We start from the raw sequence: 18,357 nt of genomic DNA, 5'->3' as shown, positions 1-18,357 counted from the left end.
TTTGGGAAGAAGGGTGATATGTAACAAACTTTGATTAAAATGTCATAAAGGCTACAGTAGAGGTTGGAATGAAGTATACGAAGAAGAAATTTGTATCATTTTGGAAAGTGTCACATAGAAGCTGATATTTAATAATTTAACAAATGCTTTCATTTACAATTTTAAAAATAGATTCATCTATCATGGCTTTTCCAGTAGTCATGTATAGATGTGAGAGATGGACCATAAAGAAGGCTGAGTGCTGAAGAACTGATGCTATCAAATTGTAGTGATGGTGAAGACTCTTAGATCAAATCAGTCAATCCTGAATATTCATTGGAAGGACTATTGCTAAAGCTCCAACACTTTGGCCACCTGGTGAGAAGAGCTGACTCATTGGAAAAGACTCTGATGCTGGGAAAGATTGAAGGCAAAAGGATAAACAAGGGGCAGAGGGTGAAATGGTTAAGTAGATAGCATCACTGACTCAAAGGACATGAATCTGAGCAAACCCCGGGAGATAGTGAAGGACAGGGAGCCTGACGTGCTGCATTCCATGGGGTCTCAAAAAGTCAGACAACTGAGTGACTTATCAACAAAATCATGGAATCATCTTGCTATTCCTGTATGTATGTGTACATGCACGCATGTAAATGTATGTGTGTGTATTTTCATTTTTATAATTTATTTTTTACCTTGGATAATTCAGGAAGTCTTTCTGAAAGCTCAGTGCTCGCTGACTTAACTCCCACATGAACAGTGATGCTAGCTTTTGTATCAGACACAAAAGACAGTAAAGCAGCTAGTGGAATCCTTTCTTTCAAACACTATTCTGATATGGCTAATCTTGCTATTTGGTCAAATAATGCAGCTCTGTGCTAACTGTACTAGTTAATTTATACAGCTTAGAGGACTGCTGTTCAAGGCAGAGGAAAAGGAAAACAGAGAATTAGCTGTGGTGTATAATCTATATATAATCCCTCTTCATATATTTTTATGCCTTGACATTCAGAATAAACCAGAACCATCAATTCCCCAGACTCCTAGATCATAATTACCTGGAATATTTGATTCTCTGAAAGATGTGAGAATTTCTAAGCTTATCTGCTTTTATACAAATTTATTTGCTAAGGAGATTTCATAAAAAGCAATTTAACTCTGGGTCTCTTAAGGAGATATATATATATATATATATATATATATATATATATATATAATGAAAGAAAAGCATTCAATTTTCAGTTTTCTTCCCTCCACTGACTTCATTTATCTGCTTTTACTTTTTTAATCCACAGAGATTCTGCAGGCAGTGATCTAAGGAAATGATTTTATCGTATCATCACGTCGTTTGCATCTGGGCTACCACAGGTGTGTGAGACCGCGCATGGTGTGGAGGAGCAGAGCGTGGTGGGAAGGTCTGGACTGGGTGAGCATCAGAACCATCAGGAAACCTTTCCAAAGTGCACGTCCCTCTTCACCTCCCTCCTCAACCTCAACCAGTTACAGAACCAGTGATCAAATGAGCTAAAATGGCCAGGGAGTATGTTCCTACAGGGAGCAAAGAGCCGTAAATCATTCAGGTACAGACATTATACATCTTGTCAAGAAGCGTACTTACAGGGGCAGAGTAATGTGAAAGAACAGCTATTAATTTATTAGTGTGGATTTTTGTCATCAAGGAAAGGTTTTAGTTGTCATTTACATAAGAACCATGAACAGCCAGCTGGGAAACTTCTGAACCAACTTGAGTCCTCTTACTTAGCAGTTCACTAAAGTTCCCTTATGAGTGCAAAAGAAATGTTTACACAAATATGTTGGTAATAGCTTCCATATAGGTATCTATTCACATTGTTATAAAACCACTGTCAAAGCCAAATCAACTAAGTCAGATAAACGGGATTATTCCTTGTGCACAGTCATACAGACATGTAAGATGCAAAACGATGATGTACAAATTTTAAAAAGGATTCACTAATTCAGACTCATTAATAGGAAGGGCCAGCCTGGAAACCTCCAGAATCTGATCCTAAATCAATCTTATGTATGTGTAGTTATTTTAGAGAGGTGATTCCAGGGAGCAGGAGTGAGAGACAAGAGAATTGAAACGAGGAAGGAGGGAACTTGACACAAAAATGGCTTTTCCAGTTCACCATTGTTGGGGTTAACTGGTGCTTGCTGCTACAGAATCTTTGGAGGAGGTTTAACAGAGGCATCTGGGAGCTGGCCATGGGTGATGTAAGGAGGAAGTGCTTCATTGGCTCCCATCCCACACTGGTCAAGGGTGCACTCATGGGCATTAGCTCCCAGATACTTCTGGATTGTGCAAGAATGAGTGGCATGGTTTCCCACAAATGTCCTAAGTATCAGAGAACTGAGATGAGATACTGCCAGCTTGCACCTGCTAAAACTGGTCAAAGCTTCATGAAACTGGTTATTGCATCTGAGGTTAGATAAGAGGGGGAATTGAAAGGACTTAAAATTCACATGAGAGATGGTCGGTGCATTACAAATTGAACATCTTTTAAAACTAAAACAAAACTTTTTCACAATGCATATATTCAGTACCCAGGAAACAATGGAACTCTGAATGGAGAATCTTTAATAAATAGGAAGCATGGGAAATGGGTTTAGAGTAAAATATGACAGGCCCTAAATCTGATACTTTCTGGCAGTATGAACTTAGACCAGTTACATTCTATTTTGCTGAGCCTCAGTTTCCTGATCGCCAAAGACAGGGGTAAATGATATCTTTCTCATGGGATCCTTGAATGCTAAATGAGATGCTGAATGTAGCAGTACGGTTAGCATTTCAGAAAAGGGGCACTCCTAATAATAATTATTAGCATTCAATCAAAGTCAGCACACAAGGCAACTTGGAGGGACCCTGCCATTGTTAGGGGCTGTGGATTTCAGTCAGCCGGGACCAGGGGAGAGAGAGAACAAAGGTGGCAACAGCTGGTGGGAGCTAGTGGAAGAGCTCTTCTGCGCCCTGGGAACTATAGATTATGCAGAACAATCAAAACGGAGTTGGGAGGGTCAGGGGTCACAATGAGGTCAGAGATCAAGTGTGGTGACCTCTGATCCAAAGCTAGGAAATAGAATGCTCAGAAGTGGAGGTCAAGTCCTGTCAGGAGTCAAAGACAGGCAAACGGTTGTGCCAGCCCACATGTTGCTCTGTTACCAGCTTTCCTTGTCAGGAAGCTTGCCATTGCATTTCCCGCCATGCTGAATACAGATAAGACTTCCAAGGTGTGGTCAGCCAAAAGTCTGAGAGATCAAAGATACCAGTCCCACAAATGCCTAGATTATGCAGCAGATAACAGGAAAAGTTCTATTCAAAACATCTGTATTACGTACCTATTCCAAGAAGTTATGCACTTTTCCCCAAAGATGTCTATAACTTGAGTTCTTAGTTACAAAGTGTGACAAATTTTTCTGATATTCTTTGAACTTCCTATATCCTTCTGCCCTGGCCCTGTGCCTTTAAATGGGTATTGTGAACAGAACTCAGTTAAAAGAAGCTCTTTAACGTCATGCTTGTAAATGTCTTACGTCTTAACATGCTTTACATTGTTCCATACTTCAGATCAGCCCTGGGATTTCTTTGGAAGGAATGATGATAAAGCTGAAACTCCAATACTTTGGCTACCTCATGAGAAGAGTTGACTCATTGGAAAAGACTCTGATGCTGGGAGGGATTGGGGGCAGGAGGAGAAGGGGACGACAGAGGATGAGATGGCTGGATGGCATCACCAACTGGATGGACATAAGTTTGAGTGAACTCCGGGAGTTGGTGATGGACAGGGAGGCCTGGCATGCTGCGATTCATGGGGTCTCAAGGAGTCAGACATGACTGAGCGACTGATCTGATCTGATCTGATCTGATGCTTCCCTGATTTCAAACAACCAACCATCCATCCACCTACATTCATCTATCCATCCATCTGCCTTAGTCTATTGGGCTTCTATAATAAAATATATAGTAGAATACCATAGACTGTCACTCTGGAGGCTGACAGATTGCGTGTCTGGTGAGGGAGGGCCTGTTTCCTAGTTCATAGAAGGCTGTTTTTTTGATGTGTCTTCACCTGGTGGAAGGGTCAAGGGAACTGTCTGGGTCTCCTTTATAAGAACACTAATACCATCACGAGGACTCTACCTCAAGACTATGTGTCTCCCAAACACCCCCAAATACCATCACATTAGGGATTAGTTTCCAACATATGAATTTTAGAGGGACACAAACATTCGGTCTAGGACACCACCCATCTATTCATTCAACTATTCAATAATCTGATAATTTAATCATTTAACTAGAAAACATTGATTATGTGCTTTCTAAATTACTGTTGCAAAGTGTTGTGAGTGTATCTGACAAATAGTATAAAGCACAGGGGTGCCTCATGCATTTGTCCCTTAGATTATGCTGTATATTTTATAAATTTTCATACTTTGGTTTCAATATTAAGCCCATAGGTTACATGTGACATTTAAGTAGGTAATTGTGTAGTACTATCTCACTGAGGTTTTAATTTCATTCAAAGGCTAATGATGTCGAACATCTTTTCATGTATTAATTCCTTTCTGTATGCTCTGTGAAATGTCTCTCCATCTCATTTGCTCATTTTCTAACTGGATTGTGTTTTTACTATTGAATTTTGAAAGTTGTTTGCATATTCTGTACACTTGTCCTTTGGATAGGTGGTTTGCAAATATTTTTTGCCAGTCTGTATCCTGTCTTTTCATCCTTTTAATAGGATTTTTCACAGAGCAAAAGGTATGATTTTGATCAAGTCTAATTAAGTTTACATAATAATTTTTTTCTTTTATAATTTTTGCCTTTGATGTCAAAACTAAGCATTTTTTGCCTAGCTCTAGATCCTGAAAATTCTCTCACTGCTTTTCTAAAAGCTTTCACATTTTATTTTGTACATTTAGGTCTATGATCTGTTTGGAGTTAACATTTGGATAAGGTGTCAGACAGGTTGAGGTTCAGTTTTTGTCTGTGTATCTCCAATTGCTCCAGCACTAATGAAAATGCTGTCTCTCCTGCTTTGAATCGCTTTTGCACCTTTCTCAAAAATTGGTTGAGTATATTTGTGTGAATTTACTTCTGGGTTCCTTCTCTATTCTGTCCCACTGACACATTTATGTGTCTATTCCTCTGCCATGACCAAATATTCTGATTATTGAAGTTTTATGATATGTCTTGCAATCAAGTACATGATTCCTCTTACTTTGTTTGTTTAGGCTGTGCTGTACAGTTTCTGAGAGCTTAGTTCCCCAACCAGGGATTGAACTCAGGCCCCAGCAGCAAAACTCCAAGTCCTAACCATTGGACTGCCAGGGAATGCCCCACCCCTCCTCCCACTTTATTCTTCTTCACAATTAGTTTATCTATCTTAGCTCCCATGCCTTAAAAAAAAAAAAAATGGAAATAGTCTTGGCTACATCTACAAAACTCTTGCTGGGATTTTGATAGGAATTGGGTTAAAAGCTGTATATCAATTTGGGGAGAATTGACATCTGTCTTAGGTTGAATCTTTTAATACGGTATGCCTCTCCATTTGATTAGGTCTTCTTTGATTTCTTCTGTCAGCATTTTGTAATTTTTAGCATGTAGGTTTCATACACATTCTATTAGATTTATACCAAAGTGCATCATTTTTGATTGACTGTTCTTCCCTGATGATTCAGATGGTAAAAAATCCACTTGCAATGCAGGAGACCCAGGTTCAATCCCTAGGTTGGGAAGATCCCCTGGAGAAGAGAATGGACACCCACTCTAGTATTCTTGCCTGGAGAATCCCATGCACAGAGAAGCCTGGAGAGCTATAGTCTATGGGGTCACAAAGAGTCAGATGTGACTGAGAGACTAACACACTCACATGCATATAGTATTTTATTTTTAGTTTAGTGTTTATGTGTTAATTGCTAATATATAGAAATACAACTGAATTTTTTATGCTTTTTGAATCCTGCACCTTGAGAAACTCATGTATTAGATCTAGGAGGTTTTTTTTTTCCTTTGTAGAAAATCACATCATCTGGAAATAGGGGAAGTTTTATTTCTTTCTTGCTAATTTGTATGCCCTTTATTACCTGTTTAAAATGTAATTAGCTTAAATATTTCCTCAGTAAACATTTGGAACCACATGAGACGTTGTTATAATTTTTGTTCCAACCATCAAACATAATTTAGAAAACTGAAAAGTTTATTGTAATTTAATCTTATTATTGCTAATCATGTTCTTTCTTTTTTCCTAACATTCTAAAGTCAATCTTTTATCATTTCCTTTCCTTAGAGAATTTTCTCCAGCCATTCTTTTTTATTTATTTATTTATTTTAATTGGAGGCTAATTACTTTACAATATTGTACTGGGTTTTGCCACACAGTGACACGAATCAGCCATGGGTGTACGTGTTCCCCATCCTTCTTTTAGGAAGTTCTGTTGGTGAGAAATTCTCTTTGTTTTTATTCATCTGAGAATCTCTTGATTTCTCTTTCATTTCTAAAAGGTATTTTCACCGGATATAGGATTTTGCAGTGCCAGTTCTTTTCTTTTAGCACTTGAAAAATGATGTACTGCTTCCTTTTGTCGTATTTCTGATGTGAAATCCACTTTTATTCAAGTTGTCTTTCCCCTGTAGGTAAGGTATTGTTTCTCTCTCACTGCTTCCAAGATTGTTCTTTGTCTTTAATATTTAGTCATTTGACTATGATGTGCCTTTAATGCGGATTTCTGTATTTCTGTGTTTGTGGTTAGCTCAGTTTCTGGAACCTGTAGGTTATGTCTTTTGCCAAATTTTGGAAGTTTCAGCCATGGTATTTGAGCACTTCTTCAGCCCCATGTGTTTCTTTTCTCCTTCCAGGACTACAAGGACACAATATTAGATCTTTTGATATTAGTTTTACATGTTTCTGAGATTTTTACTCATTTTTTCCCCAGTATATCACCTCTTTGTTCTTTATACATTTATTTTTCTAAAGAGAGAATTATATTCAAAAGTCAAAAGGTAAAATATTTCAAATGCTTCCTGATGAGATTAGAAAGCCCTTTAGCCTAGGATGGCTATGGATTTCAGCCTGATCACATGCCAAGCAGTAGGATGGGCTTGGATCCCCTATTTTATTGAGGCTGTTGGTGCAGTGAGGGTTTAAGCCACACAACATAGGAAGTACCACTATTATTACCATTTGACAAATGAGTAAGATGAGGCTTCGGGAGAGGTAGAGTAATTTGCCAAAATAACACAGCTAATTAATGGTGGAGCTACAATGTGAACCACGGGGCCCCTGTGATCTCCAAGTACAGGATGTATCACTGACCAGGGTGCCCAGCTACAGCTCAGTGAAATTGACTGCAGGCATGCTGCGCGGGGCCATTCCTGGATCACATGGCTTCTCTGACAGCTCACTTTGCCTTAAGAACTCCAGAAGATCCTTGCCACATCTTTCTTGGACTTCACAGCAGATTGAGATGCTTCCACCCAACTTCCCTCCCTCTCTCTTCATTCAGGGTCAGACATGCATCACTGATAATGGCTCGCCCAGCCTATCCCAGCTCCCTCTCTTGTTCTCTCCAATTCAGGCATTTCCCTTAAGAAAACTCTTCCATGTTGAATCCATTTTGGCATCTGTTTTCTGGAGGGCCTAAATTAACACAATCGGGTAATCTGATTTAAGAGCCCGAGCTATTGACTACCCCTCCATAAGTAGTGGAAAGAAATAAGTGCTTCTGAGGAATTACTTGAGATTCCACTGGGGCGCTCAAATAAAATAATATATGTGGGAAGATTTTATAATCTCTTAAATTGAATGCAAATGCAAGTTGTCCTTATTGTTTATAGTTCACACAGCATAGTTTGCCTTGGACTCTGCCTGCTCTCAGCCCCTGGCTTAGATGTGGATGATCTTCAATTTATCATATAATCTGATGATTGCTGTCTCATGAGAATTGCAGACTTATCACTTTAATTTTTATAACACTTACCACAGCCATGATTTATAAGACATGTATGTGACATTACAACCCTAAGTCAGTTTTTATCCAAATAAACTGAAATTTGACAACAACTTTGTAAAAATTGATGTAATGTACACCTAGGAATGATCCCATTCATCACTATCCCCATTTTCTAAATTGTCTTTAAACAAGGGTGTGGTGAGTTCTTGGAAAACTGACAATAACCTCCACAACCTGTTCTATCTGGCCCACAACAGAGGTAATTGAAAGCTATACCTGTTATTATCTGGCTTCCTTACCTGGGAAGCAAGATACTGACTGTGAGAAGCTCTTATGCATTTATGCCACAAAAATAGGTTTGAATAAATCACTTAGCTATCCTCAATAACTAATACAAAATGCTTCTGTTTTTATTGGTAAACAGACTCTTGACATTGAGTCACGTCAGAATGAATCAGAGTTTGCCAAAATGCCAAGAATATTAAATAGAATATTTCAAAGTGTACTGGAAACAAGAAGAAAAACATAAGGATAAGCTTACTTGGGGTAGAGGGTACATGATTAATATGTGGCAAAAACAAGTTAAAGTTCTCCACTCCTTTGTGTTTTCATCTTTGCCATCAAAAAGTAGCAAACTGGAAAATATGGAAAATAGAAATTCTGTTCAAAGGAGAATCAAAGCCCAAGATAGATAAGAAAGCATATCACAATTATATGAACTCAAGTCTGGATGAACTGCGTTCTAAGGTAGTGATAGTCATGGAAAATACTGATTATCAGATTTACAGTTCTGCTCTAAGTGCCTGATATATATACCCTAACTTAATCCTCACAAAAACCTAGAAGGTAGATGGTAGTATATTCCCACTTTTCAGATGTAAAAACTGAGGCTCAGGGAAGTTAAATAGCTTGTTCACAGCAGGCCTGGAATTTGAACCCAGACAGTCTGATTCTAGAGCCTTCCAGTCAGCATACAGTTCACAAATCAGAAGCATTTTTATTATCCAGATGCGTGTTAGATGTGTGGAATCTCAGACCCATGGAATCAAAATCTGCATTTTAATAAGATCTCCAGGTAATTCTTACACACACTGCATTGTGCTGTGCCATGCTATGCTAACTGACTCCAGTCATGTCCAACTCTTTGCAACCCTATGGACTGCAGCCCACCAGGCTCCTCTGTCCATGGGATTCTCCAGGCAAGAATACTAGAGTGGGTGCTGTGCTCTCCTCCAGAGTCACATTGCATTGCACACTGCAGTCAGAATTACTGCTCCAAAGCCCATACTCTGTCACTCAATCATACGGTTTGCTATCTCCTTCACACTAAAGACCAGATAAATGTGAGTGTAGGACTCTGTAAACGACCTTTCAGAAGTCATGAAGTATGAGAGGGATAGAAGGAGAGAGATGATGAACGAACTCCATGGTTTTCAAAAAGATTGTTTGAGGGAAGGGGGATCAACAGAATAAACTCCAGTGCAACTGACAGAAATTTCTGGAAAATTTAAATTAGAGAGCTAAAGGTTAATCTCAAAGAACCAGTGTGGGGTCACTAAGAAAATGTTCTGTCAAATGAACCTGTGTTTCCTTTTGGGTGGACACATGGATATCAGGAAAACACCACAGCTGTGTCACACATGAATGTCAGTATCAAGAATGAATTTTGGGAAAGTCATTTTTTTTGGCCACCTACGTGGCATGTGGCATCTTAGTTCCCCAATCAGGGATCAAACCTATGCCCCCTGCAGTGGGAGCACAGAGTCTCAACCACTGGACCTTCAGGGACGTGCTGGTAAAGGCTTTCTTGCTATGCCTGTTGATAACATGGACATACAAGCAGAACTGGTAGCTAACTGAATAACTATATCTAAAGGGGGTTGATTAACAGATCATTGTAAATAAGCAAAAAGGTATTATTCTTTCGTTCATTCAAAGAATGTTTATTGAGCATCCCTGTAGTCTAATGTTCTTCTAGGTGCTGGGGATACACTGATGAACAAGACAATATTCTGCTCTCATAAAACAACTAAATGCATAAAGATAATTACAGATGTCAAGTAAAATATAAATCATGCACATTAGTTACAGTGAGGAGAGGAAATTTCTTAGGTGTTCACATTTGACCCAAGACCTGACTATCAAGAGGGAAGCAGCTACAAGGGGACTTACGTAAGAGCACTCTAGACCAAGGGACTAGCAATATATGAAGGTCTGGGACTCGCCATGAGCCTGCATGTTGGAGGAATGAGGCAGATGAAGTCTGATAGGAAAGGTCAGTGCAGTCTCGAATGAAGAGTTTTGTTTTTTGGCTGCGCTGTGAGGCATATGGGATCTTAGTTCCCCAGCCAGGTATTGAACCTGTGCCCCCTGTATTGGAGGCAGAGTCTCAACCACTGGATAACCAGGGAAGTTCCTCAGAGCGGTCTTGAAGACCATAGAAAGTGTAAGGAAATTCACCAAAGCATTTTAATTTGAAGTATGATGTGATCTCATTTATGATTTTAAAAGATCATAGAGTGCCATATGGGGAAATGGATTATATTGGGGGGTGGATAAAGGACTCTGTTCTTGATTCAGTACTCACCATCTTTATTAGAAATTTAGATGAAAAGTCTGCAGAGACATAAGATTTCATGACCATATTTGTACATACATCTTAGCTAAGGTCTTCTGTGGTAGGTTATTGATTCATAATGAAATGAGCAGTCCTGAAGTAGCTTCCAAAATTAGCACATAAAATATAAAAGAATAGAAACACAAGTTATGAACTTAAGTCTCATGGATTCCATACAGATTGAGAGAAACCTGGTTTAGCTGAGTTTACAAGGAAAAAGTAGACTTTAACCTAACATTTTGACCAGTTTGGGACAGCATATATGGGATTTCAAAGTTCTACTGGAGTTTTATTCTGCATGGAAAGAAAAACTAAGGTGACAATTCTTACATCTGAGTATGTATCAGAATCACCTGAGGAATGAAGCAATGTGCACAGATACACAAGTGTGCAAGGTTGCTTTGGCTTGTTTCATGCTCTGATGATTGTGGTGTTCCAGAGAGTAAGTCCACAATGTCAGTCATACTGGAAACATACATCACAGAGACACTCGATCCAACAGTCTCGTCTCAAGGAGATCAGTGTTACTGGAGAAGTAGATGTGGGTTATAGAAAAGATGCATGGCTTTTGAGAAGGGAGATATTAAAAATCCTTGGGGATTTTCAGATAGGGATGTTCCATGTACAGTAAATTGATATTAGGATGTCTTAGTGAACCAGATAAATGTATTGGTAGGATTAATAATATTCCGTGATCGAGGGTCTAAAAATGCAAAGATATAGGAATAAATAAAAATTTATTTATTTTTATTTATTAAAATTTTCAGTGGCCACTGCAGTCCTATTCTAGGATTTTTGAAGGTAAGGATTAAAAAAAAAAATGTTCTAAAAATCCAGTGAGAAAGACAGACATGGCAGATAATGACAGAGATAGCCACAGAGTCTTAGAGGAAACAGTAGAGAGGAATGGTCCTTGTTCCATCTGGGAGTTCACAAGAGGTTTCCTGGAAGAGATAATGCTTTAGCAGAGTATTAAAGATGAGTCAGACGTAATTAGCCTGTGAAGAAGGGTGGGATGAGTGTTCCAAATTGAAGAAATAACTCCTGCAGAGGCATGGAGCTGGAAGCAGCAGGGCACATGTGGGGAATTAAAAGGATATTACAAGAGGAGAAAGGGACAGGAGGAGTTATTGGGAGATAGCACCAGGAAAAAAGTCAAAGAGGATCTGAATAAGTAATTTAGTGCTTAGTTCTGTAAATGATGGGGAGATTTTAAACATTTTTAAGTATTTTAGATAGATTATTCAAGCTGCTATGTAGCCTTAAATGAGTTAAGGCAAGAGGCAAAGGGACGAGTTATGAGCAAATCAGGATGACTCTAAGAGCTTGTGCTATGGCAATAGTAATAGGAGAATGGAAAGAAAGAGAAACACTGAAAAAAAAAATGCTCTTCAGAATATGAAATCAGCATAATTTGGTAATAAATATGCATGTGTTAGAGTGGGTAGAGATGGAGAAGTTAAGGGTAACTAATTCTAGTAAATGATCAAGTGTGATACCAATAACAGAGCCAAGAAATAAACGAGAGGAGCAAGTTTGGGGTGAGTTTCAAATATGGTTCAGGTGTCTGTTCTACATGCAGGGCTCAGAAGAGGGATATGGTTTACAAGTCATCAACTATAATTGGTAGCTGAATCCTTGAGACTGGAGGTTACCCAGGGACAGTGGGGAGAGGCCTGGTGAAATTAGTGCACCCACATTTTCCAAATGGATATCTGATGCCAAATTGGGGCAGAGTCGTAATGGACTTAAGCCAGCTGGGTCTACCTAGGGGAGATTGTTATAATAATTATAAATGTTACAATAATAATCTCAGACGCTCAGGACATTGGTTTAGGAAAATGACAAGTTGCTCAAACCCTAAGGAAAATAAGTCAAATACCTAGTCCAAAAGACTGCGTTATTTCAGGAATTGCCTGAGTTCTATCTATCAGAGATATAGTTGATTTGCACCCCTACATGGTAGGGTCCTTGTTTCATTAAAGTTATAATGAGATAGGTGGGAAGGTACAATATCAAGCTCTTTCTCAATGGTGAACCATTTGTCGTGGACAGTGTCTAACAACTTGCCCAAAGACAGTAGACGGAGAAGCCTCTACAGAAATAAATCATTAGGAAGGACTTTCCAGGTACCAAACAGGTGCTGCTTCTGTTGTTTGTTTCAAGCCCTTAGAAAAGTGCAAATTATCCCAAAGCCACTGGGCAAATGCCATCTTGCCTGTAGGAGTAGCTCTGGAGAAGCATCACTTAGGAAACATCAAATTCCCTGAGCTTGTCCACACATGACAGCTTGTGAAGGCCCCTAAGGAAATCAAGGTTATTGAAGAAAATATCACCGGTTGGCACGCAGGTCTGTTTTTCCCACCTCCTATGCCTTTTGCTACTAAGCAGATGGTGCTATGGCACTTGTTAGGACGCTGGGCCTAATTCAAGAGGCTATCTTTGCTTTCGCCAAAGCTCCTGAATTTGAGAGGACCCAGGGAGAATTAATAACCCTCAATATTCCTCTAACATCCTTTCCCTGTGTGATACATCCATTCTCACCTGCTGTTTTCATATTGTACTCCTTTCATGCCTCTGTCTCATACTGAAAGCCTGCTGTGCTGGAACACTGCCTCTATCATTCTTAACTGGCTGCACACACCATCAGAGTCTGCAAATGGCAATGCCCTGCCAGTGGAAATCTCTTCCCAGGGCCTCATCCCCAAATGTTCCAGGCCAGCAGGGGTTAACTAGAGTCCTGCCTGTGAGCCCTTCTCTGGGAAGCCAACGTGTTCCTACTTGTCTGGCTTGGAACTTCTGCAGCCTGTTTCAACAATGCCATGTTTGATTGAGTGGGGTTCATGGGATAACTGTGAGGGTCATTGCTAGGGAGAAAGTCAAAGCAAGAGGAGCAATTAGATGATTAAATTGAAAGATGTTCTTTATGAAACAATTCACCACAGTTCCCAATGATATGTACACTCTGCCCCTCTTTCAAACTCACTTACATATCCTTTCCTGCCCTTAAAGCAATTATTCCCCTCAATTCAAGTGTCTGGAAGGAGGCTGGATGGAAAGCAGAGTTCCATTTCTGCCTAGAGATGTTGGATTCTTCAACAACTGGCCCCACCTCCAAAAGACTCTTCACGGTCCAATTCAAACACTCTTCATTAGGTAAAAACCCAATCCTCACCTTTATTTGTGAGTCACAAATTCTTTGTACCTCGTTGGTCTAAATTTGAAGATGATAGATAGAATAATGTTTACTTTTATGTGTCAACTTGGCTGGGCCATGATGCCCAGATATTTGGTCGAACATTACTCTGTATGTTTCTGTGAAGGTGCTTTTTTGAATGAAATTAGCCTTAATGAGATTAGCCAGAGATTAGTCTGTCAGTGGACTTTGGTTAAAGCAGATCCCCCTCCACGATGTGGATAGTCCTTATCTAACCAGTTGAGCACCTTAATGGAACAAAGACTATGGTCCCTTGAACAAGAAGCCAGAAGACTGCCTTTGAACTAGAACTGCAACTCTTTGCTGAGTCTCCAGCCTGCTGGCTCACTCCATTAGATTTTGAACACTCCAAGCCTCCACAATCACATGAACCAATTCACTAAGATAAATCTCTTTTTCTCTTTCTCCATACACATTCTGCTGGTTTGGTTTCTCTGGAGAACTCTGACTACACAAAAAAATTGTTAGCTGGCTAGATTTACAGATACGTACATACATGCATGCACAGAGAGATGATAGTTAATATGCTTTTAAAGTATTGCCGTAACAAAATTTCCCCAGATAGATAGATAGACACATATATACATACCTAGATACACAAATAGTTGATAGTTAACATGCTTTATAAGTATTGCTATAACAAGGTTGTCTCAGATAGATAGATACTATAGATAGGTAGATAGCATGTTATAGGGGTTGAGGGATGGAATGGAAAGTTTGGGGGTTGGTTATTTTTTGAGCATAGACTCAATGAAAGCCTTGCTCCCTCCCTGACAGATGAAGCTAGGGTTCCAAGGGAATAGACATTTGTCTTATGATATACATAATTCATTGTTCTCCCTTCAGTTCTTATAAGAACACACTGAATACTTCAGATAAGCCATTCCATCCCAGCACTGTAGGACAGCCCCTGGTTGAGGAACATGAACCAAACCCTCTTCAATAGAAATTACCTCTCAGCCTTTCTGGGACATAATAGCCTCACTTTAACCACTCGCCTTTTTTGGCCTCTATATATCTGTTTGAATAATTATCATCTGCTTGGCCTTTCACAGAATTCCAGCTGTAAATAGCACTCATCATCACCCCCATCACCACAGCTGGTAATGAAGAGAAATGTGTCAGCTAAGGAGAAGAGTGGCCGCCATGACAGTAATGAAGAAAAATGGACAGAAATGCTGCAGGAATGGCAGCTCCACTATTTCCCAGTGTAATTGGCACGAGGTAATTGCTTTTTTATCCTCCCTGCCTTCATCTTTGCAAACTACTTCCAAATTCTTTACGTGCATCACAAAATAGACAATTGAAGTAGTGTCATAAATTAAAAAGGCAAAAGAGCTCAGCTTTGTGGTACCAGTCTTAAAACAAAGAAATAAAAACATTTACAGGATTAATAAAAAGGATAATTATGGGGGGGCGGTCGGTGGAGGGATCATTTCTTTGTTGTTATTTTTGCTTCTTTCAACCACATACAAAGACAGACTCAAACAGGAATAACTCTGAATGTGCTCAAAAAACATATGCCACGCTCACTACTACTTAAATGGTTCCCACTCAAACGCAATAAAATGAAACATGAGGCAGACCTACTTTGATTCCTCCTGCTGGTATATCCAGGCCTAAGAGCAGCATAGAAATTAGGTCTGTGTTTTTTCGGTATCTCATGTATCAAAATGTACCTTATTAGGGCAATTTGTATACGGCATGTCATTCTTCTGGTTTGTCCATTTTCAGCACTTTGCTCTGTTGGGGCTACTCCAGGTACAGCCCTTGGAAAGATTCTCAAACTCAGCATTTTACAAAACCAACAAGAGAATTAAGAACAATGACCAAACCCCATGAAAAAAATCATGTGCAATCAGTAAAATTAACTTAAGTATTTTTTTTATTCTTTTAGAAATACACTTACAAATTCTTTGATATTCCTCTCCTTCCCTTTCACTTGCTAGTGGGCTCGATTCAGTGACTTGCTTCCAGGGACTAGATTACAATGGAAGTGGTGGTGTGTTACTGCCGTATTAGATTTTAAAATATGCAGCAAAGGTGGAAGCAAGCCAAATGTCCCTCTACACATGAAAGGATAAAGAAAATGTGTATATACACACAGTGGAATATTATTCAGCATAAAAAGGAGTGAAATTCTGATACATGATACAATATGGATGAATCTTGAAAACATTGTGCTAAGTGAAATAAGCCAGACACAAAGAGACAAATACTATATGAATCCACTTATATGAAGTACCTAGGATAGGAAATTCATAGAGAAAGAAAGTAGAATAGAGATGACCAGAGGTTGGGAGTAGGTGGATAGAGAATTGTTGTTAATGGGTATATAAAGCTTCTGTTTGAGATGATGAAAAGATCTGGAAATGGATAGTGGTCATGGTTGCACAACAACTGAATGTCCTTAATGCCACTGAATTATACACCTAAAAATGGTTAAAATGATAAATCTATGTTATATATTTTTTACCAAAATAAAAAAAGTTCTCCCAAAAGACTGCACCTTTCATGTCGAGTATTCTGTCTCTCTCTCTTTCTGTCTCTTGGACCATTTCACTCTAGGAGAGCTAGCTACTATGTCTTGAGGCCACCAAAGCAGCTCTGTGGAGATGCCCACATGGAAAATAGGTAAGACTTCTGGACATACTAGGGAGGAACTGGTGACTCCAAAGAGTGAGCCTTCTTGGAAGCAGATCCTCCAGCCTATCCAAGCCTACAGATAATGCAGCCCTGGCTGGTATCTTGACCATAACCTCATAAGAAACCCTGAGCCAGAAACCACCCAGCTAAGTCACTCTGGAATTCCTGACTCTCAGAAGCTGTGAGATAATAAATGGTGGTTGTTTTAAGCCACCAAATCTTGGGGTAATTCATTATATGGCAATAGATATTGAATATAGTATAACTACATATGAGCTTCCACAGTAGCATAGTCATAAAGGATCTGCCTGCCAAAGCAGGACAAGCGAGAGATGTGGATTTGATACCTGGGTCAGGAAGATCTCCTGGAGTAGGAAATGGCAACCCATTTTAGGATTCTTGCCTGGAAAATTCCATGGACAGAGGAACTTGGCAGGTTACAGTCCATGAGGCCACAGAGTCAGACACAACTGAGCGACTGAGCACACACATAACTATATATATACAAATTTAGAACAATATTGAATGAGATAAATTCACAATAATATTAGATGACAATAATAATCTAAAACAAGCTTCTACTTCTTTCTACAAAGCAAACGGGGGTGGGGGGTGGGGGGAAAGGTTTTCTACAAGGCTTAACCCAAAGCTACTGGGGTTAAGAAAATGTCTATATCCTGATGCCATTTGTATCTTTTCTTCGCATTTCATTTGAAATATGGCCATTCCTTCTCAGGTTCCATATGGTTCCCTCTGCCACATTTGTCTGTGTGGGAATGGGTATTTTTATATCAACTGAAGAACATTCTTGGTCTCTGTCTGCAGTAATTCAAAATGCATAGTTCAAGTACAGAATCTGTATTTCAACTCTATATCTAGCACTCCAGATACTACTTTGTTATTGCAAAGACACACACTAACTGGGAACTCCACGAACTAACCCCCACTATCTGTTTTCCTCTCTCTCTCATTCCTCTTAAGTTCTGTCTATCTTTACTGTAGTGACAACAAAAGCAATTTGTATGTAGTTCCAGAGTTAGTAATTACAATAACGATCACCAGAAAAGGTCTTCACCACTCACCAATGTCTATTATAGACTGGGTCGGGGCTGTCTACAAGCAGCATATAGGAGGTAAGACTGGGAACCTGGTTGACCCAGGAATAGTGTTACCTATCTGACTTTTGAAGAATCACTCAGCTATTGAGGAAATACCCAAGAAAAAGCAGAAAACCAAGTAGAGGTGGCAAGTCATGAGGCAAATGGGGGAAGGATAGGAGGAGACTTTAACAGAGGACCAGTATGGAATAAAGTTAACAAAAATAGAATAAGAAACAACATGCTATACCATAAAGTCCGGCATCGAAAGCATTAATCCATAAACACTGACTATGCAACAGGGCACTACTTTGATTGAGTTTGGACCAGATTCTTAAAGGAGTCAAACTAGACTAGGAATCAGAAGGGACTGATATCATGAGACTTCCTATATTGCATTGTTGGGAAAGTGTGTAATTTCCTCTGTTCTGTCTCACCACAGCAAGGATTTGAAACAGCAGACCAGTGTTACAGCTCGGTTACAGCTGAGAGTTGTATTCAGCAAACAAAGGCTAGTACACCCAGAGGTGTGAGTGTGGGCTTACCCCAAAGGAGAGGTCTCAACACGTCTTGGCTCCCTCTTTTTATATGTCTTGTCTGCCCGCCACCCTTTGCCTGCCCTATGCAAATTAGGGCTAGCCAGGAAGGGGGCATGTTTGTTTCACCTGAGGTTCTTACTCTGGTCTGAGGATTTTTGCTTTGTTCCCTTTTCATGGACTTTTCCCTTTCTTTGTCTTTTAGCCACTACCATTTTGGACTCCTTTTTCCTATTCTAACTACCTAACAGCTTTATTAAGTATTCCATTCTTTTTCTTTCCAATGCAAACAACACA

The 18,357-nt window shown here is 39.4% G+C and overlaps 1 long non-coding RNA gene across 1 annotated transcript; it reads left to right on the top strand.

The window, feature by feature from the left end:
• Positions 1 to 501: 501 nt before the first annotated feature.
• Positions 502 to 16,624, top strand: LOC129641757 (uncharacterized). Its single transcript, XR_008709416.1, has 4 exons — positions 502 to 604; positions 1,275 to 1,347; positions 14,837 to 15,005; positions 16,350 to 16,624. It is a non-coding gene; the product is annotated as an uncharacterized LOC129641757 (long non-coding RNA).
• Positions 16,625 to 18,357: the final 1,733 nt, after the last annotated feature.

This window comes from Bubalus kerabau, chromosome 1, assembly GCF_029407905.1.
Source record: "Bubalus kerabau isolate K-KA32 ecotype Philippines breed swamp buffalo chromosome 1, PCC_UOA_SB_1v2, whole genome shotgun sequence".
Classification (NCBI taxonomy): Eukaryota; Metazoa; Chordata; class Mammalia; order Artiodactyla; family Bovidae; genus Bubalus; species Bubalus kerabau.
This window is presented reverse-complemented; position numbering and strand designations above follow the sequence as displayed.